At 41.5% G+C, this 27184-nt stretch overlaps 2 long non-coding RNA genes across 3 annotated transcripts; one reads left to right on the forward strand and one right to left on the reverse strand.

Moving 5' to 3' along the window:
* The first annotated feature begins 5219 nt into the window (after nucleotides 1-5219).
* On the forward strand, nucleotides 5220-26204 carry LOC117055018. 2 transcript variants are annotated; one of them, XR_004427564.1, is made up of 3 exons: nucleotides 5220-5350; nucleotides 7201-7341; nucleotides 26052-26204. It is a non-coding gene; the product is annotated as an uncharacterized LOC117055018 (long non-coding RNA). The 2 variants fall into 2 exon arrangements; XR_004427563.1 differs by lacking the exon at nucleotides 26052-26204 and adding an exon at nucleotides 9880-9930.
* Nucleotides 12754-27184, reverse strand: LOC117055019. The gene is made up of 3 exons (XR_004427565.1): nucleotides 27140-27184; nucleotides 26049-26221; nucleotides 12754-12972 (listed from the first exon to the last, which is right to left on the reverse strand). It is a non-coding gene; the product is annotated as an uncharacterized LOC117055019 (long non-coding RNA).

Genomic DNA, 27184 nt, shown 5'->3' on the forward strand with positions numbered 1-27184 from the left:
GGGAGGATGCTTTTGCCAAGGGCTCCAGCATCAGCTCCTACACCATTCCAAAGTGTTGGGGAAACCCACTCACCCCCCAACAGTGTGGAAGGTAACACTAGGGTCTGCAGTGTCAGGGACTAGCTAGATTAGGAGGAGTGGTGATGAAAACAGGGAAACTAGCAGATGCCCCACCATGGAGCAACCACAGGAGTCAGACTTAGCAGCTTCATCACAAGCCCTGCCTTGACAGTGTGTCTGCTGCAACAAATAGCTGTGCAAGCCTTTGGGAGGCAGAGACGCAAGAGGGCATCAGAAGAGGGAGAGAAGGAAAGAGGGACAGAGGCCAGTGTTGCTCACAGCACCCCTGACCATCATTCAAGGTGCCCCAGGGTGCTATAGCACACTGGTAGAAAGCCACTGCTCTACAGGATCAAAAGTCTCTGAGTCAAAGTCTGGATCCAGCCAATGAATACTAACTTATGAATAAACAGGTTTAAGACTGTACTACACACTACTGAAGGTAGAGTCTAGAAAATGTATTAGTGGTGATCTTGACCTCTGATCTTCCTCTTTCAACTCTTCCCCTAACATTATCCACCCATTGTTTCCCTGGCCTATTTCCATAAACACTTAGTTGGTGGCTGAATTGTATCCAATGAGACGTCTCTGCCTCATTTATAGAAGACTGAAGAACCATAAAACTTGGAGGGCCTTCTACTGGAGGATGAGGGTGAGCAAATGAAGAAGGGGTATAGAGAGTGCAAGCACAGCTCTGGTCATGAAGAAGAGTTTGTGGTAGTCCCAAGTGTCATAATATGAAGGATGGACTGCATTAAGTCCCACCCTGGTTTCTGAAACCATGAGGTCTTGCTACTTTGGGGGCTATCCTGAGAATCATCCTTCAGGTGAATCAGGCAAATTTGGTTGCTACTGCATTCATGATGCCAAGCAAAAAAGATAGTAAAAGACATTCCTTGGACTTGTTCAAAGAAAGGAAGGAAGGGAAATGGCGTCCTGTGTTAAAAGAATTCCCAGAACAATCATGCAATGCAAGGATGAAGAAGTTTGGCCTTCCAGATGTTGCCACATTTCCTGTTTTGTTTTCATTTTGTGTGTTCACAAGAGCATTTCCAAATCACTTTGGGGGGGGGGGTCCTTAAAAAGGGCTCCAAAACGTTCTACAAAGCTCAGAAACAGGTGGGAAGCCTGTGACCTTCTAGATGTTCCCAGACTGCCAGTCAAATCATCCATAATTACTGCCAGTGTTGACTTGGACTGATGGGAGCTGGAGTCCAAGAACACCTGGAAGGCCAGAGGGTCTCCATCCCTACTTTAATGTGTTAACTTAGCAAGAATAGCAGAGGAAAATATGGTGCATATGTGCCCCACAGTTGTGAAACTCTGTGCCTCTGGGGACCCTGCAGGACTCATCCATTGTGATGTTTATGAGAACTTTGAGGATCAAACATTCCTTTTTAACCAGGCCTGTGGTTTATTTGATAGATATCCTATGTTCTTTTAAACTGTAGTGGGTTTGGGGGGGGGGTTATTGGGTTGTTGTTTTTATTTTGATTATATATTCTATGGTTTTATATTTTGATTTTGTTCTGAGACCTCTGGGTATAGTGCGGTATATACATTCAATAAATAATAATCTATTTTCTGTAGCTTTTAGTGGGTAGTGGTGTAGTGGTTAGGAGCGGTAGACTCGTAATCTGGGGAACCGGGTTCGTGTCTCCGCTCCTCCCCATGCAGCTGCTGGGTGACCTTGGGCTAGTCACACTTCTTTGAAGTCTCTCAGCCCCACTCACCTCACAGAGTGTTTGTTGTGGGGGAGGAAGGGAAAGGAGAATGTTAGCCGCTTTGAGACTCCTTCGGGTAGTGAAAAGCGGGATATCAAATCCAAACTCTTCTTCTTCTTCTTCTTCATAGTGAGGATTTATGCTGTGGTTCCTTGGATTTGAAAAGCTGCCCTGCTCTTTTATTCATTGGATTAATTTATGGAATGTGTTGTTTTTCTTATTTTATACATTGCAATGTTTGTAAAAACAATGGATGCCTCTCTGTGAACAATACTTCTCAAAAAGTAGGGTATAAATGAATAAATAACAATAAAATTTAAAACATTGGTTAAGTTGTGCTGTTACATTTGTAGTGGTCGTTTCCATGATATTGGCAAGTGATTAACTGCACATTCATGTTGATCCTTTATCTCACCCAACCACAGCTACATTGAACCAAATTTTATGATCCCTTAACCAGTGAAACCACTAAAAATGAGGTAAAATAATATTGCCATCCTTACGAACATTACAGGTTCTGATCCCTTGAAAATCAGAAGGACCCCCCCTCCCTTTCCCTTATGTTTCATTTTCTAGCTAAACACTAACTTCGTTTTAGAATGAACATTTGTTATGATTTCTTTTATATGGGTAATGGAGAATGTAATGTGGGGAAAATGTGTTTTAATGGCTGATTAGGTTTACATTAAGAATCAGATTGGTACATGTGATATCTTATGGAGCTTTTCTTATATTAGTCAAGTTATCCCAGAGTGTATATTCAAAAGTAGTAACTTGAAAATATCCCACAAGGGTATTGATATAAATAATCTGGTGTCACACTCGCCCCACACGTGGAATGTGTTATCTCAGTTGTGATTGATTATCTACTATTAACACAATACTGTCTGCAGACTTAGCTCCACTGGAACCCTCTGAGAGTCATTCACAAACTTGATACTTGCCTAACAAAATCTTATTAGGTACGATGCTGGAGTCCTAATCATGAGTCGTTTTATGCTATAATAAACGCAAAGCCTGTAAAACACTTTGTACTGTGTAGAGTATTATGAAAACAAGAACAATCTAGAAGTAGCTTACAATACCTTATACTGAATCTATCTTCATCGTCCAGTTACAGGAAAAAGACTTGCGCAGTAGTTGCAGCCACCTTCTGTAACGCCCTCTCTCTTGATGTCAAAGAGATAAACAATTACAATACAGTGTGGCTTTTTAATAGACATGTGAAGGCAGCCCTGTTTTGGGAAGCATTTGACATTTTGTTGTGCTCCTTTATATTTTGTTGGAACCTGCCCAGAGCTGCCCAGGGTGTAAACTTCCCTATCCACCCCACAGCTGGGGTGCTTCTTTTTGCCACTGTTGCAAAAATTCAGCTGGTCGAGAGGGGTAGTAAAAAATGCTTTGAGGGGCAGGCTGGTGGGTTAGCCTCCCCTAGCTTACTGCATTCAACACTTTAGAGCATTCTATGGGAGGAAATTGCTATAATTTTTATCTTGCTTGCCTCCCTTCAACACGTTCAAGGCAGATAACAAGGCTTCTGGCAATGATTGGTCCAGCTGCCCTAGAATTAAGCATGTGAAAATATTCATTGGAGGAGATAGCGTGTGAGCACAGGGTTCTTTCATGTCACTGGGGGGGGGGGATGGCATCCCATTAAAACTTAGCTGCCTCTACAAAGAATCCAAAGGACCTGTCTCACTCAGCAGGGACCCCAGACTTGGGGGAAGCACTTTGTTGGAAACATCCATCTCTTGAAAGGCCAGGTGGGGGTAACCAGTAGCAACCTGCAGGCAACTTTGGGCCCATCAAAAGTTGGAAAAGCTTTTTCTATCATTCCCTTTGCATGCGTCTAGTAGAAAAGCTTTGTTGGGCAGTTCCTGCTGGTTTTATATCAGCGATCTTGAAGCTAGCACAGCCTTCCTCAGTCCAGATGTTTTAGACTACAGTTCCCCTCATTCCCCACCAGCATCACCAATGATCAGTGATGATGGGAGTTGTAGCCCAAAACATCTCTAGGCTACCAGGTTGGGAAAGCTTGGCTAGCCTAAAGTCCTCTAATACAGGCATAGGCAAACTCGGCCCTCCAGATGTTTTGGGACTACAACTCCCATCATCCCTAGCTAACAGGACCAGTGGTCAAGGATGATGGGAATTGTAGTCTCAAAACATCTGGAGGGCCAAGTTTGCCTATGCCTGCTCTAATATAATACCAGTAGGAAATGACCCAACAAAGCCTTTCTAGTAGACATACAGCTTTTTAAGGGTGCCGATCACATTACCGCCTTAGAGGGCAATGAAGTTGTTCCCTCCCCATTGTATTTCACAGCTCTCCCTCCCAGCTGTTCACATGAGCACGGCTTCCATTAGTTTCTGTTTGTACACTCGGAGCCATTGACAGGCAGGAATGTCTTTGCCAAGGTGCACATGTTGGCTGAAGACAAACTAGGAATGGCTCCAAGACTCTGATTGTTGTGAAGCTGGTTTGAAAAACGAAGCATCAAGCAGCAGCATCTTATACTAAAGTACTGGGTACAGATGCATTTTGAATTATATCGTGCAAATATGAATTTGAGACCAGCACTGGAAAAAATGTGGCGAATGCACAATAAATGGGAATGTGAACACAGCTCAAGGAAGGGAAATGTATCTGTTTTCCTTCAAATACCCATATTAGTGCACATGATGACACTACAGTATTTCCTTCTGCACACAGATGATCTTTGTATAGAAGAAATATCATAAGTGCCTTCATTTCCATACATCCCCATTGGTGAATGGAAAAGAGCACAACTTGCAGAACAATGCACCCTTTGAGGTCATTTAGTGCACAGCTCAGCTGGCTTCATAAATATTATGGGCACACCAGTGCTCACGTGATCCCCTGCAACAGCTCTTGACACTTTGCCTTCTCAGATCAAGCTTGATTGTGATTACATGTTTGTGTGAGACTGACAGCACACTCCCGGGTTCTCTTGGGGCCAATGGTTTTACTTTGCATAGTAATAGATGGACAAAACGAGCTCTGAACACAAAGTCTGATGCTGTGGTTATCTAGACTTAGGAAGGGACATAGCCATACAATTGCTACTTTAACCACTCTATTGAACTGAAGTGGGTGTTTTGTGGCTAGGATTTGGTCACTGTCCAAAGGGACTCAAATAAACAACCTTAGCCAAGGGGTTGGGGAGTGGGGGAAGCCCTGCTGATTGAGAAGCTTGTCCAGGCCTCTAGTGGATTCGTTCTTACACCAGAGCATCATTTATGTCTATGTTCTTCCATCTACCTTGTTTGCAGTAAATAGCTGCCCATTATGTCAGGTCAGGCAAGCAACTGTGGCGTCACAGCTCAGCAACCGTGATCAGCTTGCCAAGCATGGAGGTGAGGGCCTCTGGGGAGCAGCCGTGTGTCAAGCTCTTGTCTGTCAAGGTTCTAAGCGACAGTTTATCTTGAGGGTTTAAAACATCCCTTGCAAACCTTTCCCTCCTCCCCTCTTCCTTGTTGACAATCCACTTGAAACAAGACAGATGTTGGGCCAGTTTTCTTTACGGTTGCTCTAATTCCACAAGGTGCAATACACAAAATACAATTCTGCCCTTCTTTAAAGGTTGAAATCAAGTTGAAGACATCTCTCTCTCTCTCTCTCTCTCTCTCTCTCTCTCTCTCTCTCTCTCTCTCTCTCTCTCTCTTTCCCCCCACACCACCTCACCCCAAACTCTGATGCTGTCAATTTACTATCCTTATGTACAAGTCTTAAAGGAAAGCCTGATCGGGATGGATTTTTTAAGCGAAGTGATAATGAAATAAGGCTTGCCTCCAACTGTGTGCTGCTTTCGTACCGTATGATAATTCGCAACCCACTTTTGCACATCCGAGGCTGATAGGAAGGGGCAGAAGTGCAGAATATATGGCTCAGAGGCAGGTTGTGGGCCATGTCTTTTCTCTTAGAAATTATACATCACCTTCCATTGACTCTCACTAAGCAATCTATGCCACAGTCCTTAAAAAAAAGAAGAATCATGATTGAAGTAATGTCTTACACATACAGTCATACTTTGGTTGCCAAAGGCCTTTGAACTCGTACATTTAGGATCCCGGACAATCAAAAACCGGAATTGAGTGTTCCAGTTTTCAAACCATTTTCGGAAGCTGAATGTCCAGCATGGCTTCCACAGCTTCCGATTGGCTGCAGGATGCTCCTGCAGCCAATCGGAAGCCACAACTTGGTTTCCGAACAGTTCTGGAAGTCAAATGGACTCCCAGAACGCATTCTGTTCGAGAACCAAGGTACAACTGTATTTGCTATGGCACATCTGATGTCAAACGGTGAGAGGAGGCCTAACGGGGCCTGTCGCACCCTCTGAAGGTCTGACAGGGACCCATTGGGGCCCGTCCAGCTGTGGAATATTGAGGGGGCCTGGTGCCCTCAGTGAAAAATGCTGGGGCTTGGGCCCCACAGCCCCACATAGTTGGTCACCTGTTGGTCACTGTAAGGTTACTTTCAGTTACAGTGGTACCTCGGTTTACAAACACCTCATGTTACAAATACTTCGGATTACACACTCCACTAACCCGGAAGTAGTACCTCGGGTTAAGAACTTTACCTCAGGATGAGAACAGAAACCGCGTGCCGGCAACACAGCGGCAGCAGGAGGCCCCATTAGCTAAAGTGGTACCTCAGGTTTCAGGTTAAGAACAGACCTCCGGAACGAATTAAATTCGTAACCAGAGGTACCACTGTGCTTCAAGTCTGGTGTTGCAGCAAGTGTGCAGAGACTTATTGAAGTTTAGGGCCTGGAACAAGTGGTAGGTGGGACCAAAGATAAAAGTGAGGGGAACACTCCTCTCTCATATTCCCCTCTGCTTTGCCCGCACTCACTCACGCACATCCACCCAGACACGGGCGCACCGTTTGCGCACATCAATTCATCATGCTATCCTGCAGCCCACAAATTTTAGAATAGACAGGTTGCGGCACAAAGATGATTACCTTTGATACTTTGCCGCTGCTGTCCTACTTGTTACATGCTAGTCTGTGTACTTATTAGCCCTTCCTTTAGGATTCCAAGCCCTTATCCATTTTGGAGACAGAGTTATAACAAGGGAGCACTTCAGTCCGTAAAAAAACAGCAGTAAGAAAGAAAAAGGAAATTTATCACAATGAAATCCTTTCATTACCTTTCGAAGGAACCATAAAAGATGGATGCGGATATATGACAGAACCGGCTCGTGGCCATTTAAAGAAATTTCCATCCAGTAATTAGGAAATGCCATTATATCTAAACCAATTGACTGTAAAAATAATAATATTAAAAAAAAAAGCATTCTTTGCTCTGGTAAAATGCGTTGACCTAATGGATATTCCTCAAAGGTAAGTCAAAGTGTTATGTGATGTTCTTTTATTGATTGTTGATTCTAGGTTTGCCTCTGGGAACAAGAACAGCAAAGAAATGTTCTGAAAGGAAAAAAGAGTGACCTTTTCCGCAGAGGCATTTTAAACCTGTGTGATGCTCATGTAGCCAACCAAGAATATAATAAAGAGAAAAAAGATAGTGTAACTGTAAGTAAACCAGGGAGAGATGGGTATTTGTGAAGTAATTTTTATAGGAAGAATGTACAATTAGTATGCTACTTGGTAGCAATAATAAAGAAACAGTTTCCTCATGCAAAGCAATAGAGTCTTTCATTTTCAGTTAATTTTATGTACATTATCAAATTTTTACAGCCACTGGTAGCAGGTGCATTAATCTGTGGGAAATGTCTTGTAATGGCAGGAACATAAAAACATTATCCGCCCATTAATGGTGGTGGTGGTGGTGATCAGACTTATCCCCCCACTCTCCTTTGTTTTACTTAGAAGTATAAATTTCAATCAAAAATTATTATGGCTTTTCCACTAATGTGTTTTGCACAAAACTCTTATCTTCTCATTCCCCAAAACAAAGAGATATTTATACCCTACTTTTCTTCTGTCATGTAACCCAAGGCACTGTACGTGTGGTGCCCAAATTGTCTAATTGACTTCTAGTCTACAAGCACTTTTATAATGTGCAGGGAATATGCTCTGTTCTATTATCCAACAGGTTTCTAAATTATCTTTTATATCATTTCAAATGTATCTATGGCCCTGAAATTGGAAATGTTGAATAAAACATATTTTTACACCTTAAAAAGGTATCTTGGTTAATAAAAGGGGAAAGGGGAAAGAAAAGGTATCAATTTTATGCAATAATAGTAATCATTCCATAATTTTAGGAAGGGTTTGTAACAGTGCAGAAATGAAACATGTGGGCTGAGCCCTCACCTAGCTGCTTCTTGTAAATTTATTTGCTCCTTTCCCTAAGCCATCATATATTGAGCAGGCAGGATTTATTTGTAACTTTAAAGAGACTCAAACAACGCATCTTTAATATGGTATATTAAAACGACCTTTATATTCTATAGAGAATGTCCTTATACTGCAAAGAGAATGCAGTACGTGGAGCTGACATTTTCTTAAATGTTGCAACCTTACATAGACATGAATAATTATTATTCTTATTTAAATTTAATAATAATAATCCTATGTAACATGGCAAAATTTAAGAACATTTCAATTACGTGTACTGCATTCTCTTTGGAATGGACCTGCAATTAAATCCTAGGACTTGACATAACCGCAAGAGCGTAAGCAGGTACAACCAAGACAAAGGGGGAAATAAATGACCAAAGCAAGTTCTTGCTCATCTTTTAATTGTGACCTCTAGCTTGTTCAGCACTAAGGCCAGGGTTGAGGAAACCATGGTCTTTCCGGAGGTTGTTGGCCTACAACTGCCAAGATCATTGACCTTGCTTGCCGGAGCTGAAATCCAACAATATATTTATGGCCATACCTTGCTTAGGCTAACAGAGCTGTCATATTATACTGCTGTAGCAGCTGCTGCCCTTCCCTGTTTATTTCACTGGTAGTTGTGCCCACCAGCTTGAAAAGCCTGTTGTTTAAGCTAGATGTACAATATGTTTCTGATACTCTAGGAATGACCCCACTGTTATAACAGGTAGAGCTCAGCTCTATAACAAAAACAGCAGGACTGGTAAAGGGACAATGAAACATGCACTCTACCTCTTGAAAGATAAGCACAGTTTAGTGCTGCTTTATGGCTTAAAAAAAAGAAAAGAAAAGAAAGAGCCATATAACTAATGTTTGTGTCCATCTCCTGCCTGATAAACATCTCTGCTATGTGGGCTTCTGATTGAACAAGATCAGAGCATTTTTCAGAGTCACATTTTACTTTGCCTTACAACAAAATGCTGATAAAATCGAGTCTGGTTAGATTACAAGAGATCACAATTTTTAAAAGTCGAGGTACATATTAATACAATAAATCTAGTACCTGCAATATCAAATAGCAGGCTGGATAAAATCTTATTTTCTTTTTATTTGGTTGCAAAAATTGCAGGACAATTTTCAGAAGTTTGTTCGGCTCTGTTGTTGTAGATACAGCTACTGAACGTGTGTGGAATAAAATCAACAGAAAAGAAATGTTCCTTTCTAGAAACATTTCTGTCATGATGGAGGGCCTTAAATGCAATATGAGTCACTTTGACTTACGACGAACCTGAAATTGTCCTGAAATTTTCAGGTAGCTCAAGTAGATATATACATTTAGGAACAAATGATATATTTGGGGCAAAAAATATATATATATTTGGCTCATAGCTAAAATTAAGTGCTTACACATGGATAACTTGGGGGGTCACTTTTTGTGTACAGGTACAGATCTAATATATATTTATGGTGATCTGTTTGTACCACATCAGTTTCAAAGCAATGTGCATTTAGATGAAAATCAAAGTGCCTTTTCTATTGAAAGTGATACACTCATCACATATAACTTGGGCCATTTCTGGGGTGGACAGAGAACATGAACCTATTGGCATGCACACTACAAGACTGAATCCTCCACCTGCCCTGAGTTGACAATCGACTTTTTATTTTGTTCTGTGTATTCTGCAATGTTCTTTTGTTGCTATGGCCGATGGCTGACGCAAATAAAGATTCATTCTTTCATTCCCCGCTCCAGCTGAAAATATTGTCTGCTGTCACCATCTTGTCTAGCAGGCCTGTGGAACATGCAAGCAAGTGGTTCTAAGAGGCAGCCAATCCCAGAAACTCAGCGTTATTTTACATAGACACATCAGAAGATACTTTATAGTACAATTTCATCCCCTTTAACATGCTTCTTAATATATTCTGCTATTTTCTTATACTTCAAATCCCCTCTGCGGTCTTCACATATGGGAAATAACTTATAAAATAGACTAGAAAGGGTTTCCAGTCTTCTTTAAAGAATTCTAAATTTGTGCCTCTTATCAGTCCCGTCAGTTTTGCCATCTCTGCAAATAAGTTCTACTGTGAAGAGTACATAGCATAACTTGTACTAAAAAGAAGTGGTTATCATATGCTGCAAAATCCTTAGTGGATCAGCCCTGTGGATGAACAGAAACAACATATGAACTGGCATTGCATCAAAGGAGGTGATAGCTACTTTCTTAATTTAGGTTTTATCCACCACACAGTGGTGGCTGGTGCCCATTGAAACAGGCAGGGCAGAAGGCAGATAGAACAATGGGAATTGGAGACAGAGCCAACGACGGGCAGAGCCAACTAATTTCAGTTTCGTCCCCATCCTTCTCCCTGCTGAGTTCTGCAAGGGCAACAGTGAGACTGAGGAGGAGGAAACTGACAGCCAGGTGTACCCCCTTTGTTGTTATTGTTTAGTCATTTACAGTAGTCATGTCCGACTCTTCGTGACCCCATGGACCAGAGCACGCCAGGCACTCCTGTTTTCCACTGCCTCCCACAGTCGAAACACGGCTACCTACCTGCCTCCCGCAGTTTGGTCAAACTCATGTTTGTAGCTTCGAGAACACTGTCCAACCATCTCGTCCTCTGTCGTCCCCTTCTCCTTGTGCCCTCAATCTTTCCCAACATCAGGGTCTTTTCCAGGGAGTCTTTTCTTCTCATGAGATGGCCAAAGTATTGGAGCCTCAGCTTCAGGATCTGTCCTTCCAGTGAGCACTCAGGCTGATTTATTTCAGAATGGATAGGTTTGATCTTGTTGCAGTCCACGGGACTCTCAAGAGTCTCCTCCAACACCTTAATTCAAAAGCATCAATTCTTCGGCGATCAGCCTTCTTTATGGTCCAGCTCTCACTTCCATACATCACTCCTGGGGAAACCATAGCTTTAACTATACGGACCTTTGTCAGCAAGGTGATGTCTCTGCTTTTTTAAGATGCTGTCTAGGTTTCTCTCAAGAAGCAGATGCCGCGACAAGGCAGTGATCCATTAAGGAGGTGCACCCCCCCTAGGGTGGTTGTAATAGGCAGGAAGGGGAAGCTGACTCAGAGCAGAAAATGTTTGGTGGGGCAGTGCCCCATCTGTCCTAATAGATCCACTATTAACTCTACTGCCACCCAAAATGCATCCAGCTGGTGTAGTACAGGCCCCTTTGATAGAAAAAAGGCTGGCATTGGATACAGAAGACCCAATGCTCATCGTGCTGTGCTCCCAGAATGAGCAGAAAATCCCATTTGCACATATTCTGCAAACAACTACTGAAGAAATAACTCCTGCCCCATAACATATAATGAGAAGTAACTATTGCATATACTGCAGTTTGTGACTGTTCTTGGGGTACGCTCAATGCAAAGCAAGCTGTGTACATTTGCTTTGCAAATGTTTCTGCTGAGGTTCATATTTTAAAACTTCATTTTATTACACATATTAACAATGATACCACAAAGAGTAAACATTCTGCTGCTGCATCCTGATTGCCAGGAGAAAGAGAGTAGAACAATTTCATTCCTCCTGAGCCGGTATATACTGATTGATTCAAATATAGGGCCCTTTGGGGAAAACAAGAACATTCTCAAATAATTACACAGTTTTGCATGTTTTGTTAATTTGTGAAATTCAGGATACACCCTACTGGCTTATAGATATTGTTTTGATAAAGCAGAGACTATGCTGATGAGCAAACTATTGCAGAAGACAAAAATACGTGTGGTGTTACACATATAAAGATACATTATCTGGAAATTGCAGAGCTAAACGATTCAAAATTTGCTAATAACCTAGATTCCAGTATAATAGTATTGCACTTGTCAAGTCCGGATGTTAAAGTATTTCTGTTCTTGAGTGGCTTAAATCCCATCCATGCCTATAATTCTGTACTTCATTTGTAAGTAAAATTCAGTGAGATTTGATATGCAAAGCCCAGTTCCCTTTCTTGCCTCAACTGCTGCCTATTATCGGTATAGAACGAAGTCAATGGAAAGTTAACTAGCTACATAAGGAATCCATGACTTCCCCTGAAGATTAGTTTTCCTGGTGAGTTGTAAGATTAAGTTTAACTTTATGTTTTAATATGTTAAGCAGTGCTGCTGGCAGGGGCTGATGGGAGTTGTAGTTCAAAACAGCTATAGGACACCAGGTTGGTGAGGATTGATGTAAAGACATCTCCTTGGCAGCAGAACACATCCTTGAATTCCCACCGAAAGCAACGGGACTTATTTTGTACATCTCCTCCATGTTAATCTTTCATTCATCCCACACATTACAGTGCATTTCCCTGTTACATTGCTAACAGCAATGTAACAGTCCATGTGTGTGTTTTTAAATAGTGGATTTAGTGTGCTAGGGCTACTGTGATTTACTTTGATCTACTTTCATTTCCAGTATGTGCTGGAAATTCCGCTTGTAAAATATGGACAATCTTTTCGAATCAGGATATGGATCTCTCATTTCCAAGATTCTTGACATATCACTAGAGAAGGCAGATGCTCCCCCCTCATCCCCATGTTTAAATGTAGATAAATATTAGCCAACCTAAAAGTCAATGTGATGTTGGCATTTCTGAGGTAACTTGAAACGATTTCGAACCTTATTGTGGTAGAGAGCAGAGGCAGACTCTTGTCCTCACGCATTTTCTTCCTCTACTGCGAATGCTCGTACTTCTCCATAAGCTACCTGACTTCTGTATAATGCACCTAATTAATGATATTGACAACGGTGAATTTTGAAACCAAAATGAATGATTAGCAAGCCTTCCCTGGGTTGTCTCTCAGAAAGATAGAACTTCCTCCAGGCCCGAAAGAAAACGATAACTCTTGCCATGTCGCTCTTTTCGGGAATGTAATTCATGATCTGCTTGGAAAGATTAACACACCGCATGGATGAAACGGCTTTTTCTTTTTGTCTTGATTCCTGATCTGAGGCTGTTTTAAGCTAACTACCAATGCAGTTAATAAGTACAGTGGCAGCCGCTGAGCAGAAAGCATGAGCAGCCCAGCAGTCAGAGGAGGATGCTTTGACAGAAAATGGACAGGTACAGATCATGTTTTGTAAAGCATCCTATATGGAGGCTCTACCGTGGCATGGACTCAGTGGCCATCAATCTCTGTAATAGGTTGCATCCAACTAAGTTACCTTCAGAATAGACCCATTTAAATTAATGGACCTAACTTAGTCGTGTCCATTAATTTCACTGAGTCTACACCAAGTATGGCTAACATTAGTACAACCCATCACCTGCAACTTCACATTGTCTGTTCATTACATTGGTAATGCCAGGATAGGCAGAGTAGATATAATTAATCAGCATGAATGAATACGGTGGTGCTTGCTGAATTATATGTTTTAGCCCCATTCTCAGCAATCTCATTACAGTCAACTTGCGATGGGGCATTAGGGTAGTGCCACCGCATTCCTGCTTGGGTCTCCATGTGTTTGCCTTACTCTGTGTCTGTGTAGACCAGTGGTCAGCAAGGCTTACCTTGCCTGGACCGGTTCACTGCCGCGGAGCCCCCTCCGTGGGCTGGATTGCAGGTGCGCGTGACTGTGCATGCCCGTGATTTCCGGTGTCTGTGTCTGTGCAGACGCAATTTCTGGCTCCGCGAAAGCAAGTCCCCACACCGTGCTGTGCCAGTTTAGCGCAGCGTGTGGAGACTCGCTGAGCAGGCAGCTCAGTTCATGGGTGGCTCGTGTTAAATCCACATTCACCCCAGATCCGTGTTAAGCTACAAAGGCGCAAGGTACTAACAGCTGCACAGATCCAGCTCAAGACATTTTGCTGCCTTAGGCAAGGAACAAGATGGCGCCCTCCCTTAAGGCACACACAGAAGCCAATTGGATTGGTGGTTGAATCTTGCTCCAATACTGGCAAAAGCACAGTCTCTTCCACTGCCTTTGAAGACAGCAGGCTAGGGTAGGGGGGTACAGAGTAGGTCACATGGCACTTGCAGCTCTGGCCATTCCCCACAACCTCAGCATTTCCTTCCTCCCTCTGCCTCATCATAAGGATGGTCCTGTAGCTGGAAAACAAGCAAAGCTTTCTCAAAATAAGGTACAAGCTGTGCATAATATGCACATAATGCGGGCCAGTACTATGTCTTTGAAAATGTTAGGAATACGGAAAGCAAGAACTATGTCTTGCAAAGAGTGGCCTTAGGCAGATTGGAACTAGCAATGGTCCCTAGGAACCAACCTGCTCTGTCAGTGTCCCAGGTCTCACAATATTCTCTCTTTCAAAGCTTCAGTCCTGCGAACTGTCAGCGAGAGGATTCTGAGCTCGATGTGCCGTCGCTTCTGTGTTCTTATTAATCTCAGTGCAGTAATGAAAAACATCCGAGGCTCATTCTCATTCATGGTGAGCAGCTGTACAACAATTTGTTTCACAACCAAAAGTTGACAGAACAAATCCAAAACAACTCTGTGTACATGTTTACATGAGAGGCTATTGGCATCGACAGAGCATTTGAAGGTGTGCTGGAAGTCCCTTATGCTTTTTGTAACATTTTCAAATTCATTGCTGTCTTCAGGATGACAGGAAATTCAGGTCTGCCTCCCTCCTGGGAGATCTTTATTCACAGACAAGTCAAAAACCCTTGACAAAAGGCAACCAAGGGAACTTGTTGACCTTTTAGCTGCCTGTCTAACATCAGTGCAAGTATTGCTCTCTGATAAAATGAGAAATTCAATTTAAGGGGAAATTTAGCAGGCATTTGAGTAGGCTCTCATATTATTTTGCTTCTCTGCCTGTCTTTCAAAACAGAAAATAAATGTAAATAAATAGGACTGTGTGTCATCCATTCTCAGCCCTGGAGAGCAAAACAAGCAGAGCTACACTGCGTGGTAATTCCTTTACTACAACTTCCCACACCTATTTATCTTCTATTCCATCCCACTCATGGCTACCATTTTGTTTAAACAAGTTGCACATTCTTTTCACACCAACGTTACTTCTTTAATTTGTGTTAATGGATTACAAAAACCAAGAATTTAACCTGCAGAACACATTGTGGTAAAGGTATGTTTATTGCAGACCATTTTCTCATTCATACATAGTAAGTTACACACCTTGAATGCATTCTAGCCCATTTGTTTTCTGGCTCTCTAGCTCGAGAGAACCTTTTCCAAATCAACATCTGTCAAAGAAGTCCTGCATGACTGCAAATAAGAAATCTATGCATTGCAGAAGTTTCTAGAGAATGTTCATGCTGGGTGCTGTTCTCCTCACAAACTGGGAGTCACGTTTAGGTCACATCCAGGACTGGCCCAAAATATTTTGCTGCCTGAGGCAGAAAGAAATGTCACCTTCTCATGCCCGATCGAGAGGCATAATATAGAAGGCTACACACGTTCTTTTTAAGTCTGAGAAAGGAAATTCCACAAATGCCTCTCTCCCTGCATGTAATGAAACTACAAATGAATAAATACAAATTTGCTGACTTTTCATGACACCCCAAATCAGCTGCCTCACTGTGCCCAACTGATTGCATCCAACACTTCCCTCATTAGGGGTAGGCAAGTTATCAGATAAACTTGTCCGCCATTACTTTTCGTTTCACTGAAGAAACCCATTATCAGTTTCCATGAAATCCCAGTGTTCACCAGGCCAAGGTCTGAAACCCACATTGGATTGTCACCACCATCCTTTCCAGCTGGGTTAGGGATATCAGAGAAGTTCCTTCCAGTCCTGTTTTTGCTGAGAACCCTCATTTGCCTCATTGAACCAGTCCTTGGAACAAACCATCGATCTGCCATTTAGCCTGCAGAGTTACAAAAAAAAATTGAGGGCTGGTTCATTCATTGTATTTACGAAGTATCCTGAGCACCCCATAACTAAGGAAGGCACATGTCTGATAGTAATTCTATTATTATTATTATTATTATTATTATTATTATTATTATTATTATATAATTTTTATTAATTTTCCATTTAAACATATATAATCACATCATTATTATCCACTTCTTTGGCTCTTTACAGCCTGTTGACTTCCTTCCCTTCCACCTCTTGGCTTTCAAAAGTAACCTTTATATCACAGCATTTTATATATTTTCCAATTCTACTATAACTCATTACAAAATACCTCAAAATGTAATAAATGTAGAAAAGTAAAAAAAAAAAAAAAATCTCATTACAAGTCTTCAGATAACGCTGCTAGTGTTGTTAATTGCTTACAGTGATCTTTCAAATATTGTATAAATTTACTCCAGTCTTTTTGGAACACTTGATCTGCTGGTTTCGGAATTTTCCTGTCAGCTTCGCCATTTCCGCAAAGTCCATCATCTTCATCTGCCACTCTTCTTTCGTTGGTACCTCTTGTTGTTTCCATTTTTGGGCTAAAAGGATTGTTGCCACTGTTGTTGCATACATGAACAGTCTTTTATCTTCTTCTTCTTTTTAATCTCTTCGCCTACTATACCCAATAAAAAGGCTTCTGGTTTGTTTGTTTTTAACAAAAGTGTTTTTAAACATTTTCTTTAACTCGTTTTATATCATTTCCCAGAAAGCCTTTACCACATATGGTAAAAGATACTTTCCTTTTCTTTACATTTCCAACACTCGTTAGATCTTGGTCTGATAGTAATTCTTTATTGTCAAAAGCGCACACTTACAGCAGCTCCTAAGGTGCCCTCAGTACACATGCACACACGTTTCTAGAGTCTAAGCAGCTGTTCCTGGGTCCATGCCCTACAGAACAGTTGCAGCAACAATGGGACCATGCCCCTCTCCTCATCTTATGTGCCCTCATCTGATGGGGTACTTCTGGTTCTAAGAGAAAGTAGAGCAGGGATTTGACTGCTCCATCCCTTGCCGGAATAGCCTTTCCTTCTGCCTCTGATGCATCCTGTGCCCCCCACGTCTGCCTCTGGCTGCACTGACTAGTCCTCTTAACCCCTCCCTGGCTCCTGCCTCATGAGTGGCGCCAAACCCCATAAATCACTGGTCAGTCCCCGGCCCCCGTGCCTCAGACACACACTCATCAGAGTCCTGTCAGTCCCTGACACAAAGTGAACTGAAGGCTTGTTTTCTCTGCTTTCTTTATTTTTCTTGTTTTAACAGCATCTCTACCATGCAGGGTATAAATGCTTTTAAAATGGCTCGGGGCCACACATTGCGTTCTGTGTAGTTTTATGCACAAGTGGCCATTGAATGTGCAACAAAATGGCTGCCCCTTACAATATCACAATCTTCGCAAAACATGCATCTTTGTGAGGTGGTCAATTTACACAGGGCCAGCGCATCCATTAAAGCAAACTAGGCAATTGCCTAGGGCGCCCAAATGGAGGGGGTGCTGGCCAGGCTTGGGCGGGATGGGCTAGCAGCAGCTTCTCCGCTGTAGCGGAGAGGTGCTGCTTGCCCCCTACACCACCCCCGGCTCCCGCTAAAGCAGGCTTTGGCGGGGCGCGGGGGGCAGGACGGGCAAGAAGCAGCTTCTCTGCTACAGCAGAGAAACTGCTGCTTGCCTCTCCACCACCACCACCTCCCGCTAAAGCAGGCTTTGGCGGGGGGTGGGGGGCGCCAGAAGGTGGTCCAGCCTAGGGCGCAAGAAGCCCTAGCACCAGTCCTGAATTTACAGTGCAATGGTGCAGTAAATGCCTATAGATGGTGCTCATAAATGCCTATAGGGTGTACACACGATATTGCCAAGTTTAAATTCTAGTGTCTTACGCCAAATGACATCAGTTACTTACAATCTCCTCCTTCGCTCTCCTTGTGAAGGGTTAAGCTTATCTGCTTATGATAGCTTCCCTGGCAAACTTGAAAGAAATCTATTTGGATTAAAAGGGAAAGTTCCTGAGGTAAATGTAAATGATTGCTGCTATCAGTGTTATATTTATTGATTTCTCTGGAACTTATAACGAAGAGAGACAGCTCTCGTCAAAACAGGTGCATCTTATGATCTTTCTCTGGCTTTGGAATGATTCATTGGGTGAATGAGCTACCAAAAGGAAAATCAACACAAATAATTCTACATGGAAGAGAAAAATAGCAAATAGGGTGGGCCTCAGAAAGATACACTGGGCTGAAGCCATATCAGCAAGTAAATTCCTTTCACTGCCTTGTACAAAGGAAACTTTTTTGGGGGGGTTCCCCACTCGAAAATGTTGACATCATACTGAAACATAAGGGAGGGGTTTAAAATAATGATTTAGCTTTTTCTTCCCAACTGCATTGTAGTATCTTTATTTCAGAAACCCCAATGAGATTGGCAATGGGATATAATGGGATTGTAAATATTCTCAGTGCCATGCTCTGTTAGAATCTTCTGCCACTGGAGCAGATCAGTGGCAATCATTCTATTGTATAAATCCTATACTGTTTGGAAGTAAATCTATATAAGTGCTTCAACTGATAGTGAGAATTTTTTTGTGCACAAACACTTGGAACTAGCCAGGCACTTTGCATGAGTATACAGTTGCCTTAAATTCTGTGAAAGAAAAATCAAAATTATACAGCCAAGATCTAACATTTGTTATAGGAGTATTAGGCAAATAATAATAATAATCTTAATTTATGCAGTCATGGTTGTCGATATTTCATTATTGGAAGGAGTACGTTGGTAGAGTATAGTTTATTGTTTCCTTTATCTGCCATACACACAAAATCAAACTCCATTCATGTTCTCCATTTTATGCTTTAGGCTACAGCTTTATAATCTATAATCTACTACAGTAGGCAATCATTCTGAAAGGTGAGACATAGCTTAATCCTCCCTATGGATCATCCTTTCACTCTTTATATGGTTCAGTAATTTTAGATGTTACAGCTAATGTCCAAAATCTGGTGAATATTGACCATCTTCCCAGCTGAACTTCACAAGGACCTGAGAGCTCAGCAATACACTAGTGAATGTTGACAGTCATCCAAATGGGATTGTCAGCATTCATTGGTGTAAGACTTCCCAAACAGGAAATATATGTATTTGGACATCCCTGAAATTCATCTGTTTTTATTGTGAATGCAGGTTTATAGGTTAGTAGTAAGCCACATATTTTGCATGAAAAAACTCTCTCCCTGCCCCCATATCACCCCAAAATCTTGGGAGCTGCTGCCAGTCAGTGTAGACTAGGGCTTGGCAATATATCAATATATTGTCCAAAACCGGTTTGAAGTCTATATCATGATATTGGTTTCATAGTTTTTGACCTGGCAATGTACTGCGAATCATGATGTATGTTAGGGCTGGGAGGTATATTGTCCAAAACTGGCTTCAAGTCCTTATCATTGTATTGGCTTCATCATTTTTGACCTGGCAATATATTGTGACTCATAATGTGTGTGTGTGTGTGTGTGTGTGTGTGTGTGTGTGTGTGCGCTATGCAAAAATCACAATGTGGGAAAAAACCATGAAGCTAGTCAATGCCTCTACATAATTCCATCCTTATTTTAGACACTGTGATATATCAGTATATTGTTATGTTTAGCTGGTGATATATTGAGATGTTGAAAACCAGATTTTGCCCAGCCCTAGTGTAGACCAGGAGCAGGGGATCTTTTTCCTCCAATTGAGGATCACATTCCAGCTGGGACCATGTGTTGAGAACAGCATGCTGGGTGCTGACTCCAGCAGCAGCAGCAGCAGCAGATGCCACCTTTTCTTTCTCTGATTTCCTTTATGTCACCCCCTTTTCATTTTGTCTCTTTCTGATACCCCCTTCTCTCTCCCTACCCAACAGGGACAGATTGTATGGATCTCTGGGAAGAGCAATCACTTCCAGAAAACCTTTGAGATGTTTCAGATGTTCACCCCAGTGTCTGCAATACTGGGCTAGATGTACCAATGGCCTGATTAGGTACAAGGCAGCTTCCTGTGTTCTTAAATATGCGCACATTCCACTTGAAATATTTAATTTAAGTGTGACTTCAATGTACTAAATATGTGGCTTGGAGGAAGATTGCTTTGTTTAGTGAACTGCAGAGAGCTGTGTCTAGGAATACACACACACACACACACACACTGCAACACACAAACATTCTCTCTCTCTCTCTTGCTCTTTCTCCTTTACATGAAAACCTCTCTCTTTGAGATGAAATCATTGGAAAGTTCCCTGAGCTGAAGTGAGCATCCCCAGGAGACCATGCAAGAGACCTAGACTTGCAGCGCGCTATTGATCAGAGAGATGAACAAGCTCCAGTAACAAATCCTACGGAAAGCTCACCACTTTTTCTGAAGACCTTTTCAAACCCCACTCTAATCACTGGGTAGAAAGCAGTAAATTAAAGCAGAAGGTTCAAGCTTTGCAAAGCTTTAACAGGCAGGGTGCAGCAGGAAAACACACAGGAGGCTGAGTTATTGTATTTTGTAACCTTCCACGTTTCCCTGCAAGCCATAAATTATGGAGGTGAACGTAAATAAGAATTAAATATCAGAAGTGTCTTTCTTCTTCTGTCCTTTTGATTATACCACTATTTTATTTATGGCTCCCATAAGAAAACCAAACTTCCATTATGTGCTATTTCTTCTGTAAATTGTTAAAAGAATCACAAAAATGAAATACTTCACAGCAGGTTTTTCCTCTATTGCTGTTTTGCCCGCAATACTGCTTTCTCCCTCCCCTTTTTGGAAGCTTGTAATTTTTCCCCTTTGATGATAGCGAGGACAATATCTTATTATGGTTTACCTTGCTGTCAAAAAGCATGCTGCTGTCCTCTTAAAAATCAAAAGTCAAAGCTGCAACCTCTAGGCTGAGGCATTTGACTACGGCTGGAAAATAATAAAATGTTCTTGTTCCTCCAGGAACACAAAGAAACATTTTCAGAGCCTCAGTACATAGAACACTAAAAGAGGGAGTTTGGGGGGGGGGGTTTTGACACTGACTGCTTTCGGTTGACCAGAGGAACAATCAAGTCTACCATCATGTGTATAATGCTTATATGCCTGAATTTATTCTGATGAAATTGCTACAAGGGTCCATCCGGACTTCAGTCACTTTGGAAAAGGAAACAAGGATGCTGGCTCCCCACTCTGATTTTACTGCGAAGCAGAGAGCCTCAGTGGAAGCTGGCAAAGGATTTGGCTGAATAGGCAGTGGCAGTGACGGGAAAGCAGCCTGAGCAGGAGGGTGCAGTTTTGTTCCCTAGAACCAGGCGTCACCATCACAGATGGAAGAAGACCCAGCCTCCCCAACAGAGCATGTGTTTGCAATCTTGATATTCTCACAAGGTGAGAGAATCTCTTGAGTAAACATGGTGGTGCGTTGTCTTTAAAAACATGGCCAGAGGGTGGGAGAACTTGTTGGGACATGTTCGTGACTTCTGTCCAGTTCTGAACCTCATGCCCTGCTCCTGAATCATAACCCCCCCCCCAAGCACTGTGTTTGCTGCTGAGCCTGTACTTGTCTGAATAAAGATCTTTCTTGCTTCCAAGCAAGAACTTCTATCTGTGTGTGTTGGGTGGAAGACTGTACAGTCCTACTTTGGTTGCCGAACGCCTTGCGACTCGAACGTTTTGGCTCCCAAACACCGCAAACCCGGAAGTCAATGTTTCAGTTTGCGAACGTTCTTTGGAACCCGAATGTCTGGCGCTGCTTCTGTGGCTTCCGATTGAGTGCAGGAAGCTCCTGCAGCCAATCAGAAGCCGTGTCTTGGTTTTCAAACGTTTTCAGAAGCCAAACGGACTTCCGGAGGGGATTCTGATCGAGAACCAAGGTACGACTGTAATTGATGGGTACTGCCACACTAAAGGCTCGCTTTCTTGCAAGTTCAGAAAGAAAATTAAGTAGCACTTGTAAATGATTATGTATTTCACTTGTGAATTGCTTCCTATGAAGCAACTCAAAGTGATTTCATAATAGAGTACCAAAAAATTAAGCACAATTCTCAACAATCTCTCTTTCCTCTTCTGATATTATCGGATAACTGTGTCTGCCCTTGAATCATATAGACTGTGCCTTTCTACTTTTTGCAGTTGTCCCTGCCTCCACCTGATTCCCAGCACAGTGGCTAGGATTGTTGACCCTCATCCGCCCCAGTTTTTAAGACCCTTCAGTGCTAAGCCACATCCTGTAACTTGCAGACATCAACAGCTATCATGCAGTACAAGGGGGGGGACAGATATATTTCTGCCCATTAAAAAATGCCAATGATAAAACCATTTCTGACATAAGCACATTTTATTTTTTAAAAAATCAGTTTTTATTGATGCTCCTTTTATTTAAAAAAAAATCTGCAAAGTCTATCAGCATTTGTTGAAATTTTGTTATATGCTGTCGTTAGTTGCTTTTCTGCTGGAAAGTGATTTTTGCCTCCATTATTACAAAATTTCAGTAAATGCTGGTAGATTTTGCAGATTAAAATAAAATAAGCATCTATGAATTTTTTTAACAAAATGTGCTTATGTCAGAAATGCTCTTTTCACTGGCTTTTTAATGGGCAGAAATATATCACCTTTCCCCCATTGTACTGCATGATAGCTGTTGATGTGTGTGAAAGTTATCTGCTTTTGTTATTATTAAATCTGTAGGTGCAATATGTTGGGGGCAGCGGGTCAGAATGGAAAGGGGGAAGCAAAATTTCTGTTCTCTGGTCGAAAATTTCAAATAATATTATCTCTTGGCATCTAAGTCAAGCAGGGCATGTCAACATACTTTTTTCCCCCCAAGAGTGAACTGCGATCAGAAAGTGAGTGTTAAGTAATGCCCATGTTTTCATTTTTGCCATCACTTTGAGTTTGGTATTAAATATTACTTGTTCAGATGTCACATATTGATACAGAGTATATATGTCAGCATTTGGACAGGAACTAATTGGATTCATATCTCTGATATGTTTTCAAATTGCTGGGTCACATCTGGGTCTCCTGCTATAAATTCTTCACCACTGGTCTAAGTAAAAGGAATGTGACAGATTTAATACCTGGAATAAGTTATTAACTGCAAGAATGCATAAAACAGCCTACTGTTGAAAACGGAGAAGTCTGTGTTGCCTCATTTTTAATTTTAGGAAGAATTTCTTTGAGGATATTAGTGCTTGGATCAAGCTATGGTGGATTTAAAGCCAGGTAAAGAATGGTGAATTATATGAACTCACAGCATTTGGTTTTGGGTTATACATTTACCGTTTAAGCACAACAATAAGGTGGAGGGCACTTACATAGTGTTCAGAGGAGAATAAAGTTCAGGAACAATCCACTTGTATATTCTATAATTAGGCAAAGGGAAGAAATATCTATTGGAGGTTTAAACATTCTAGAAACATTTGAACTTCACATGAGCACCAGTGACATCAACAGAACGAAATCACACTTAAATCCTATTTAATTCTGGGTTGGACTATTTTTCCTGTGTTCTGTATAGATTTTGCATTGGCTGCATTTATGGCCTTTCTTTCTTTTCTGGTGAAATTTATGTGGGTGCTTCTCATGTATAAAGCACTCAATGGCTGAGGTGCCGGAGGTGCAATTTGAATCACGTATGATTGTTCTTCAGGGGAACCTCAATTTCTGGCCAGTTCATTATTTGTATGCACTGAACAAGCTTAAAGCTGAAATCCTGAGTGCACACTTATCAGGGAAGAAGTCCAATTAAAGTCAGTGGGACTTACTTTTCAGTAGATATACCTAGGATTAAAGCTGGTGTCAAGGCTGGATGGCCAGGCATCTGCTGAGGTCTCAGATTGTGGGACGGTATCTTGCCCAAAAACTGAAAGTGATAAAACACAAAAGAATTTAAAAATATTTTAAACAATTCCAATACAGTGGTACCTCTGGTTATGAACTTAATTTGTTCTGGAGGTTCGTTCTTAACCTGAAATCGTTCTTAACCTGAGGTACCACTTTAGCTAATGGGGCCGCCGCTGCACAATTTCTGTTCTCATCCTGAGGTAAAGTTCTTAACCTGAGGTACTACTTCCAGGTTAGCGGAGTCTGTAACCCAAAGTGTTGGTAACTCGAGGTACCACTGTACAGATGCAAACTGGGAAAGATCTCAACTTAAAAGGCTTGTTGAATGAAAATGATGTACCGTTGGTATTTAACCCTTAGTAAGTTAGCAAAAATGTATAAGATGGGTACAAATATCTGTTGGAAATGTAAAGAAAAAGAAGGCACCTTTTATCATATGTGGTGGACATGTAAGGTAATAAAAGCATTCTGGGAAATGATATATAATGAACTGGAAAAAATGTTTAAAATAACTTTTACCAAAAAAAAGAGGCTTTTCTATTAGGAATTGTAGGTGCTGATATTCCAAGGGAGCAGAAAAGACTTTTTTATGTATGTGACGACAGCTGTACAGATGTTGTTAGCCCAGAGAAGGAAAGAAGACAAAGTCCCTACCAGAGAAGAATGGCAAATTAAGTTGATGGACGATGCCAGAATGGCAAAATTGACTGGAAAGATCAGGAACCAGGAAGACCAAAACTTTAATAAGGAATGGGGGGAAATTATAATTTACCTTGAAGACCACTGTAAGCAGTTGAAAATGTTAGCAGGATTGCAGTAACACTTGTAATGTAACGAGAACTATGGATACAATGGAGTTATTAAAATCTTGGATTATTAAAACAAAGATGCAGTAGAAAAGGTTTAACAACAGAACCCATGGAGGAGAAGGTAGGAAGTCCAGAGATCCATGGGAATCTTTGAACTTTGGATGTGTAGTGGTATGATTGTAAATTCAAATATGTAAAACCAAATAATTTTTAAAAATAAAATTAAAAGACTTGTTGAAAGAGGAAGGTGCTGAGGTATATAATGTCATCTATACAAGAAGCTAATTTGGCTGAAGCTCAGAGCAGAGCATATGTGGTTGTGGTTGTGGTTGTGGTTGTGATCCTATGGCACCATTTTGTAGTTAAGCACTATCTAAAGCCAATGTCGCTAACCACATTCATGAGCCACAGCACAAGATCAATTGGTGTGATCATATCAGCTGGCACAAACATATCCATAAACTGCAGTTGGTTAAGGCTTCTCATTCACCCCTTTTAAAATAATAAAAAACTAATCACTTTTGGGCTGAGAGCTTTTAACTTTGGGAATTTCTACCCGACTGTGGTGATTAGCTATTTTTATAGCTGATAAACCTGTGGTGCTTTTCAACAGTGATGTTCTCTCTGACACTTAACAGAAACAACTGTTAAGCCAAAGATAAAAAGGTCAGAACAAGAGCACTGTAATTATATTTCCAATGAAAACAGTTGTTTTCAGTTATAGACCCAAAGCAGCAACTTAAAAAAAAAAGTTGAGATCTGTTGGCCCACAAAATGCATAATAAACAGGTAGATGTTCCTGTTAGAGAAGTTTTAGAGCAGCTTAGAAATGTACCCAAAATGATGATACAGAATGTGTGAGTAAGGCACACATTCCCTTGCTTTGCTTCTTGCAAGAAAAGGCAAACAATTTCAAACAAAAATTCTTATTTTTGCCCTACAATGGAAGAATGCATTTTTGGCCCTTAAGGGAGATGTCACCTGACCTTCTGCTTCACATGAAACCAGAAGAGGTACGTACACATAATGGTGAAATTCTCTGTCACCATTAAATGGAAACACACCAGAGTCACCCCAAATAATTAAGACCCAGCTTCCTCCAAACAAAAAGATCGATGTTAGGCCATAAAAGGGTCGGTTGAACGCTTAATGTTGTCTAGACTACCACCTTTGGTTGGTGTTTGGGAGGTTGAATTTGAGAGGTTGTGTTTTTCAAAACTGTAGGGAATAAAGTATTACTAGCAAACAAAAAGCAGAGTAGAAAATGTACACTAAGCTAACTAACTATGAATGGAAAACCTAAATTTTAATCTTTAAAATAGCATAGCTTTGAGGCAGATTGAATCTGGGTTTCTTTTCATATCCATTTGATGTATTGGAGGTGATTTTCATGATGTCATTCTGAAAGCTAAATAAACTGTGTAGAAAGTTAACAAGCTGTGGTGGCAAGCAGTCTGTGTGGGATTATAGACCAGCTAATTTGATCAATTACTTTTCTTACCAGAAGTCTGTGGATGAGACAGAAGCCAGGGTATCCACTTTGGCAGATGAAGAATCAGCAGAGTCAACACATACCAAGAAGGTAATGAACGGTCTTTCAAACTTCATTTTTCACCCAGGGAGGAGAAGACAAGTCATCCGAGTTATGGTTGCTCAGAACAGCTGGAAAGATAACTATAAATAAATAAATAGACGAGTGCTAATCGTTTAAAAACCAAGAGAAATCATCAAGTTTATCCCCATTCTCCTCTCTTCATACTGTGCTGATATTTCATTATGGTGTCAAACACGCTCAAAATTTTAAAACCCCAAATGACTTCTTGCTTTGTAATTTAAATAGAGAAAATGCCATTTTAATTGCCACCAATGCCTCCTCTACAGCAGCTTCTTGGCCAGGCACCCCCAAACGCGGCCCTCCAGATGTTTTGGGGCTACAATTCCCATCATCCCTGACCACTGGTCCTGTTAGCTAGGGATGATGGGAGTTGTAGTCCCAAAACATCTGGAGGGCCGAGTTTGGGGGTGCCTGCTCTTGGCAAATAAGAGGCATTGCCGGTCTCCCCCACCCCACCCTTGTTTCCTAGGTAGATCAACAATCCCTTCTTTCCTGGGAGGGGTCGCCATTTTATAGTTCAACTCTGGGACCAAAATGTTCTCATCCCAGAGACTGACATTCAGATTTAAGCTGCCTCTGATCCTGAGAGTAGCATACAGTAAAGCCATTCTGACTCATGGCCATTCCTTTGAATTTGGGCTCTCTAGGCTGGGTCAAATAGTGGGATAGGGTAATTTTGGTACCTTTATATTACCCTGGATCTAGCAAAATGTTAGCTTGGCCTGGCCCAAAGTCCTTTCGGGGCAGGCATATGATATGTCATAGAATCACAGAGTTGGAAGGGACCCTGAGCATCAACTAGTCCAACCCCCTGGAATGCAGGAATATGCAGCTGTCCCTTATGGGGATCGAACCTGCAACCTTGGCATCGTCAGCACCACACTCTAACCACTTGAGCTATCAACGTACGTTCAAAGCGGAGAGACTCTTCAATGAGCCAACTATTCGAACATTCAAAGTTCGGACCAATCTCGTACCCAAATTCTTTAGCCAGAGATTTGGGGGGCAGTTCTCAAAGTAAC

This window comes from Lacerta agilis, chromosome 11, assembly GCF_009819535.1.
Source record: "Lacerta agilis isolate rLacAgi1 chromosome 11, rLacAgi1.pri, whole genome shotgun sequence".
NCBI classification, from domain to species: Eukaryota; Metazoa; Chordata; class Lepidosauria; order Squamata; family Lacertidae; genus Lacerta; species Lacerta agilis.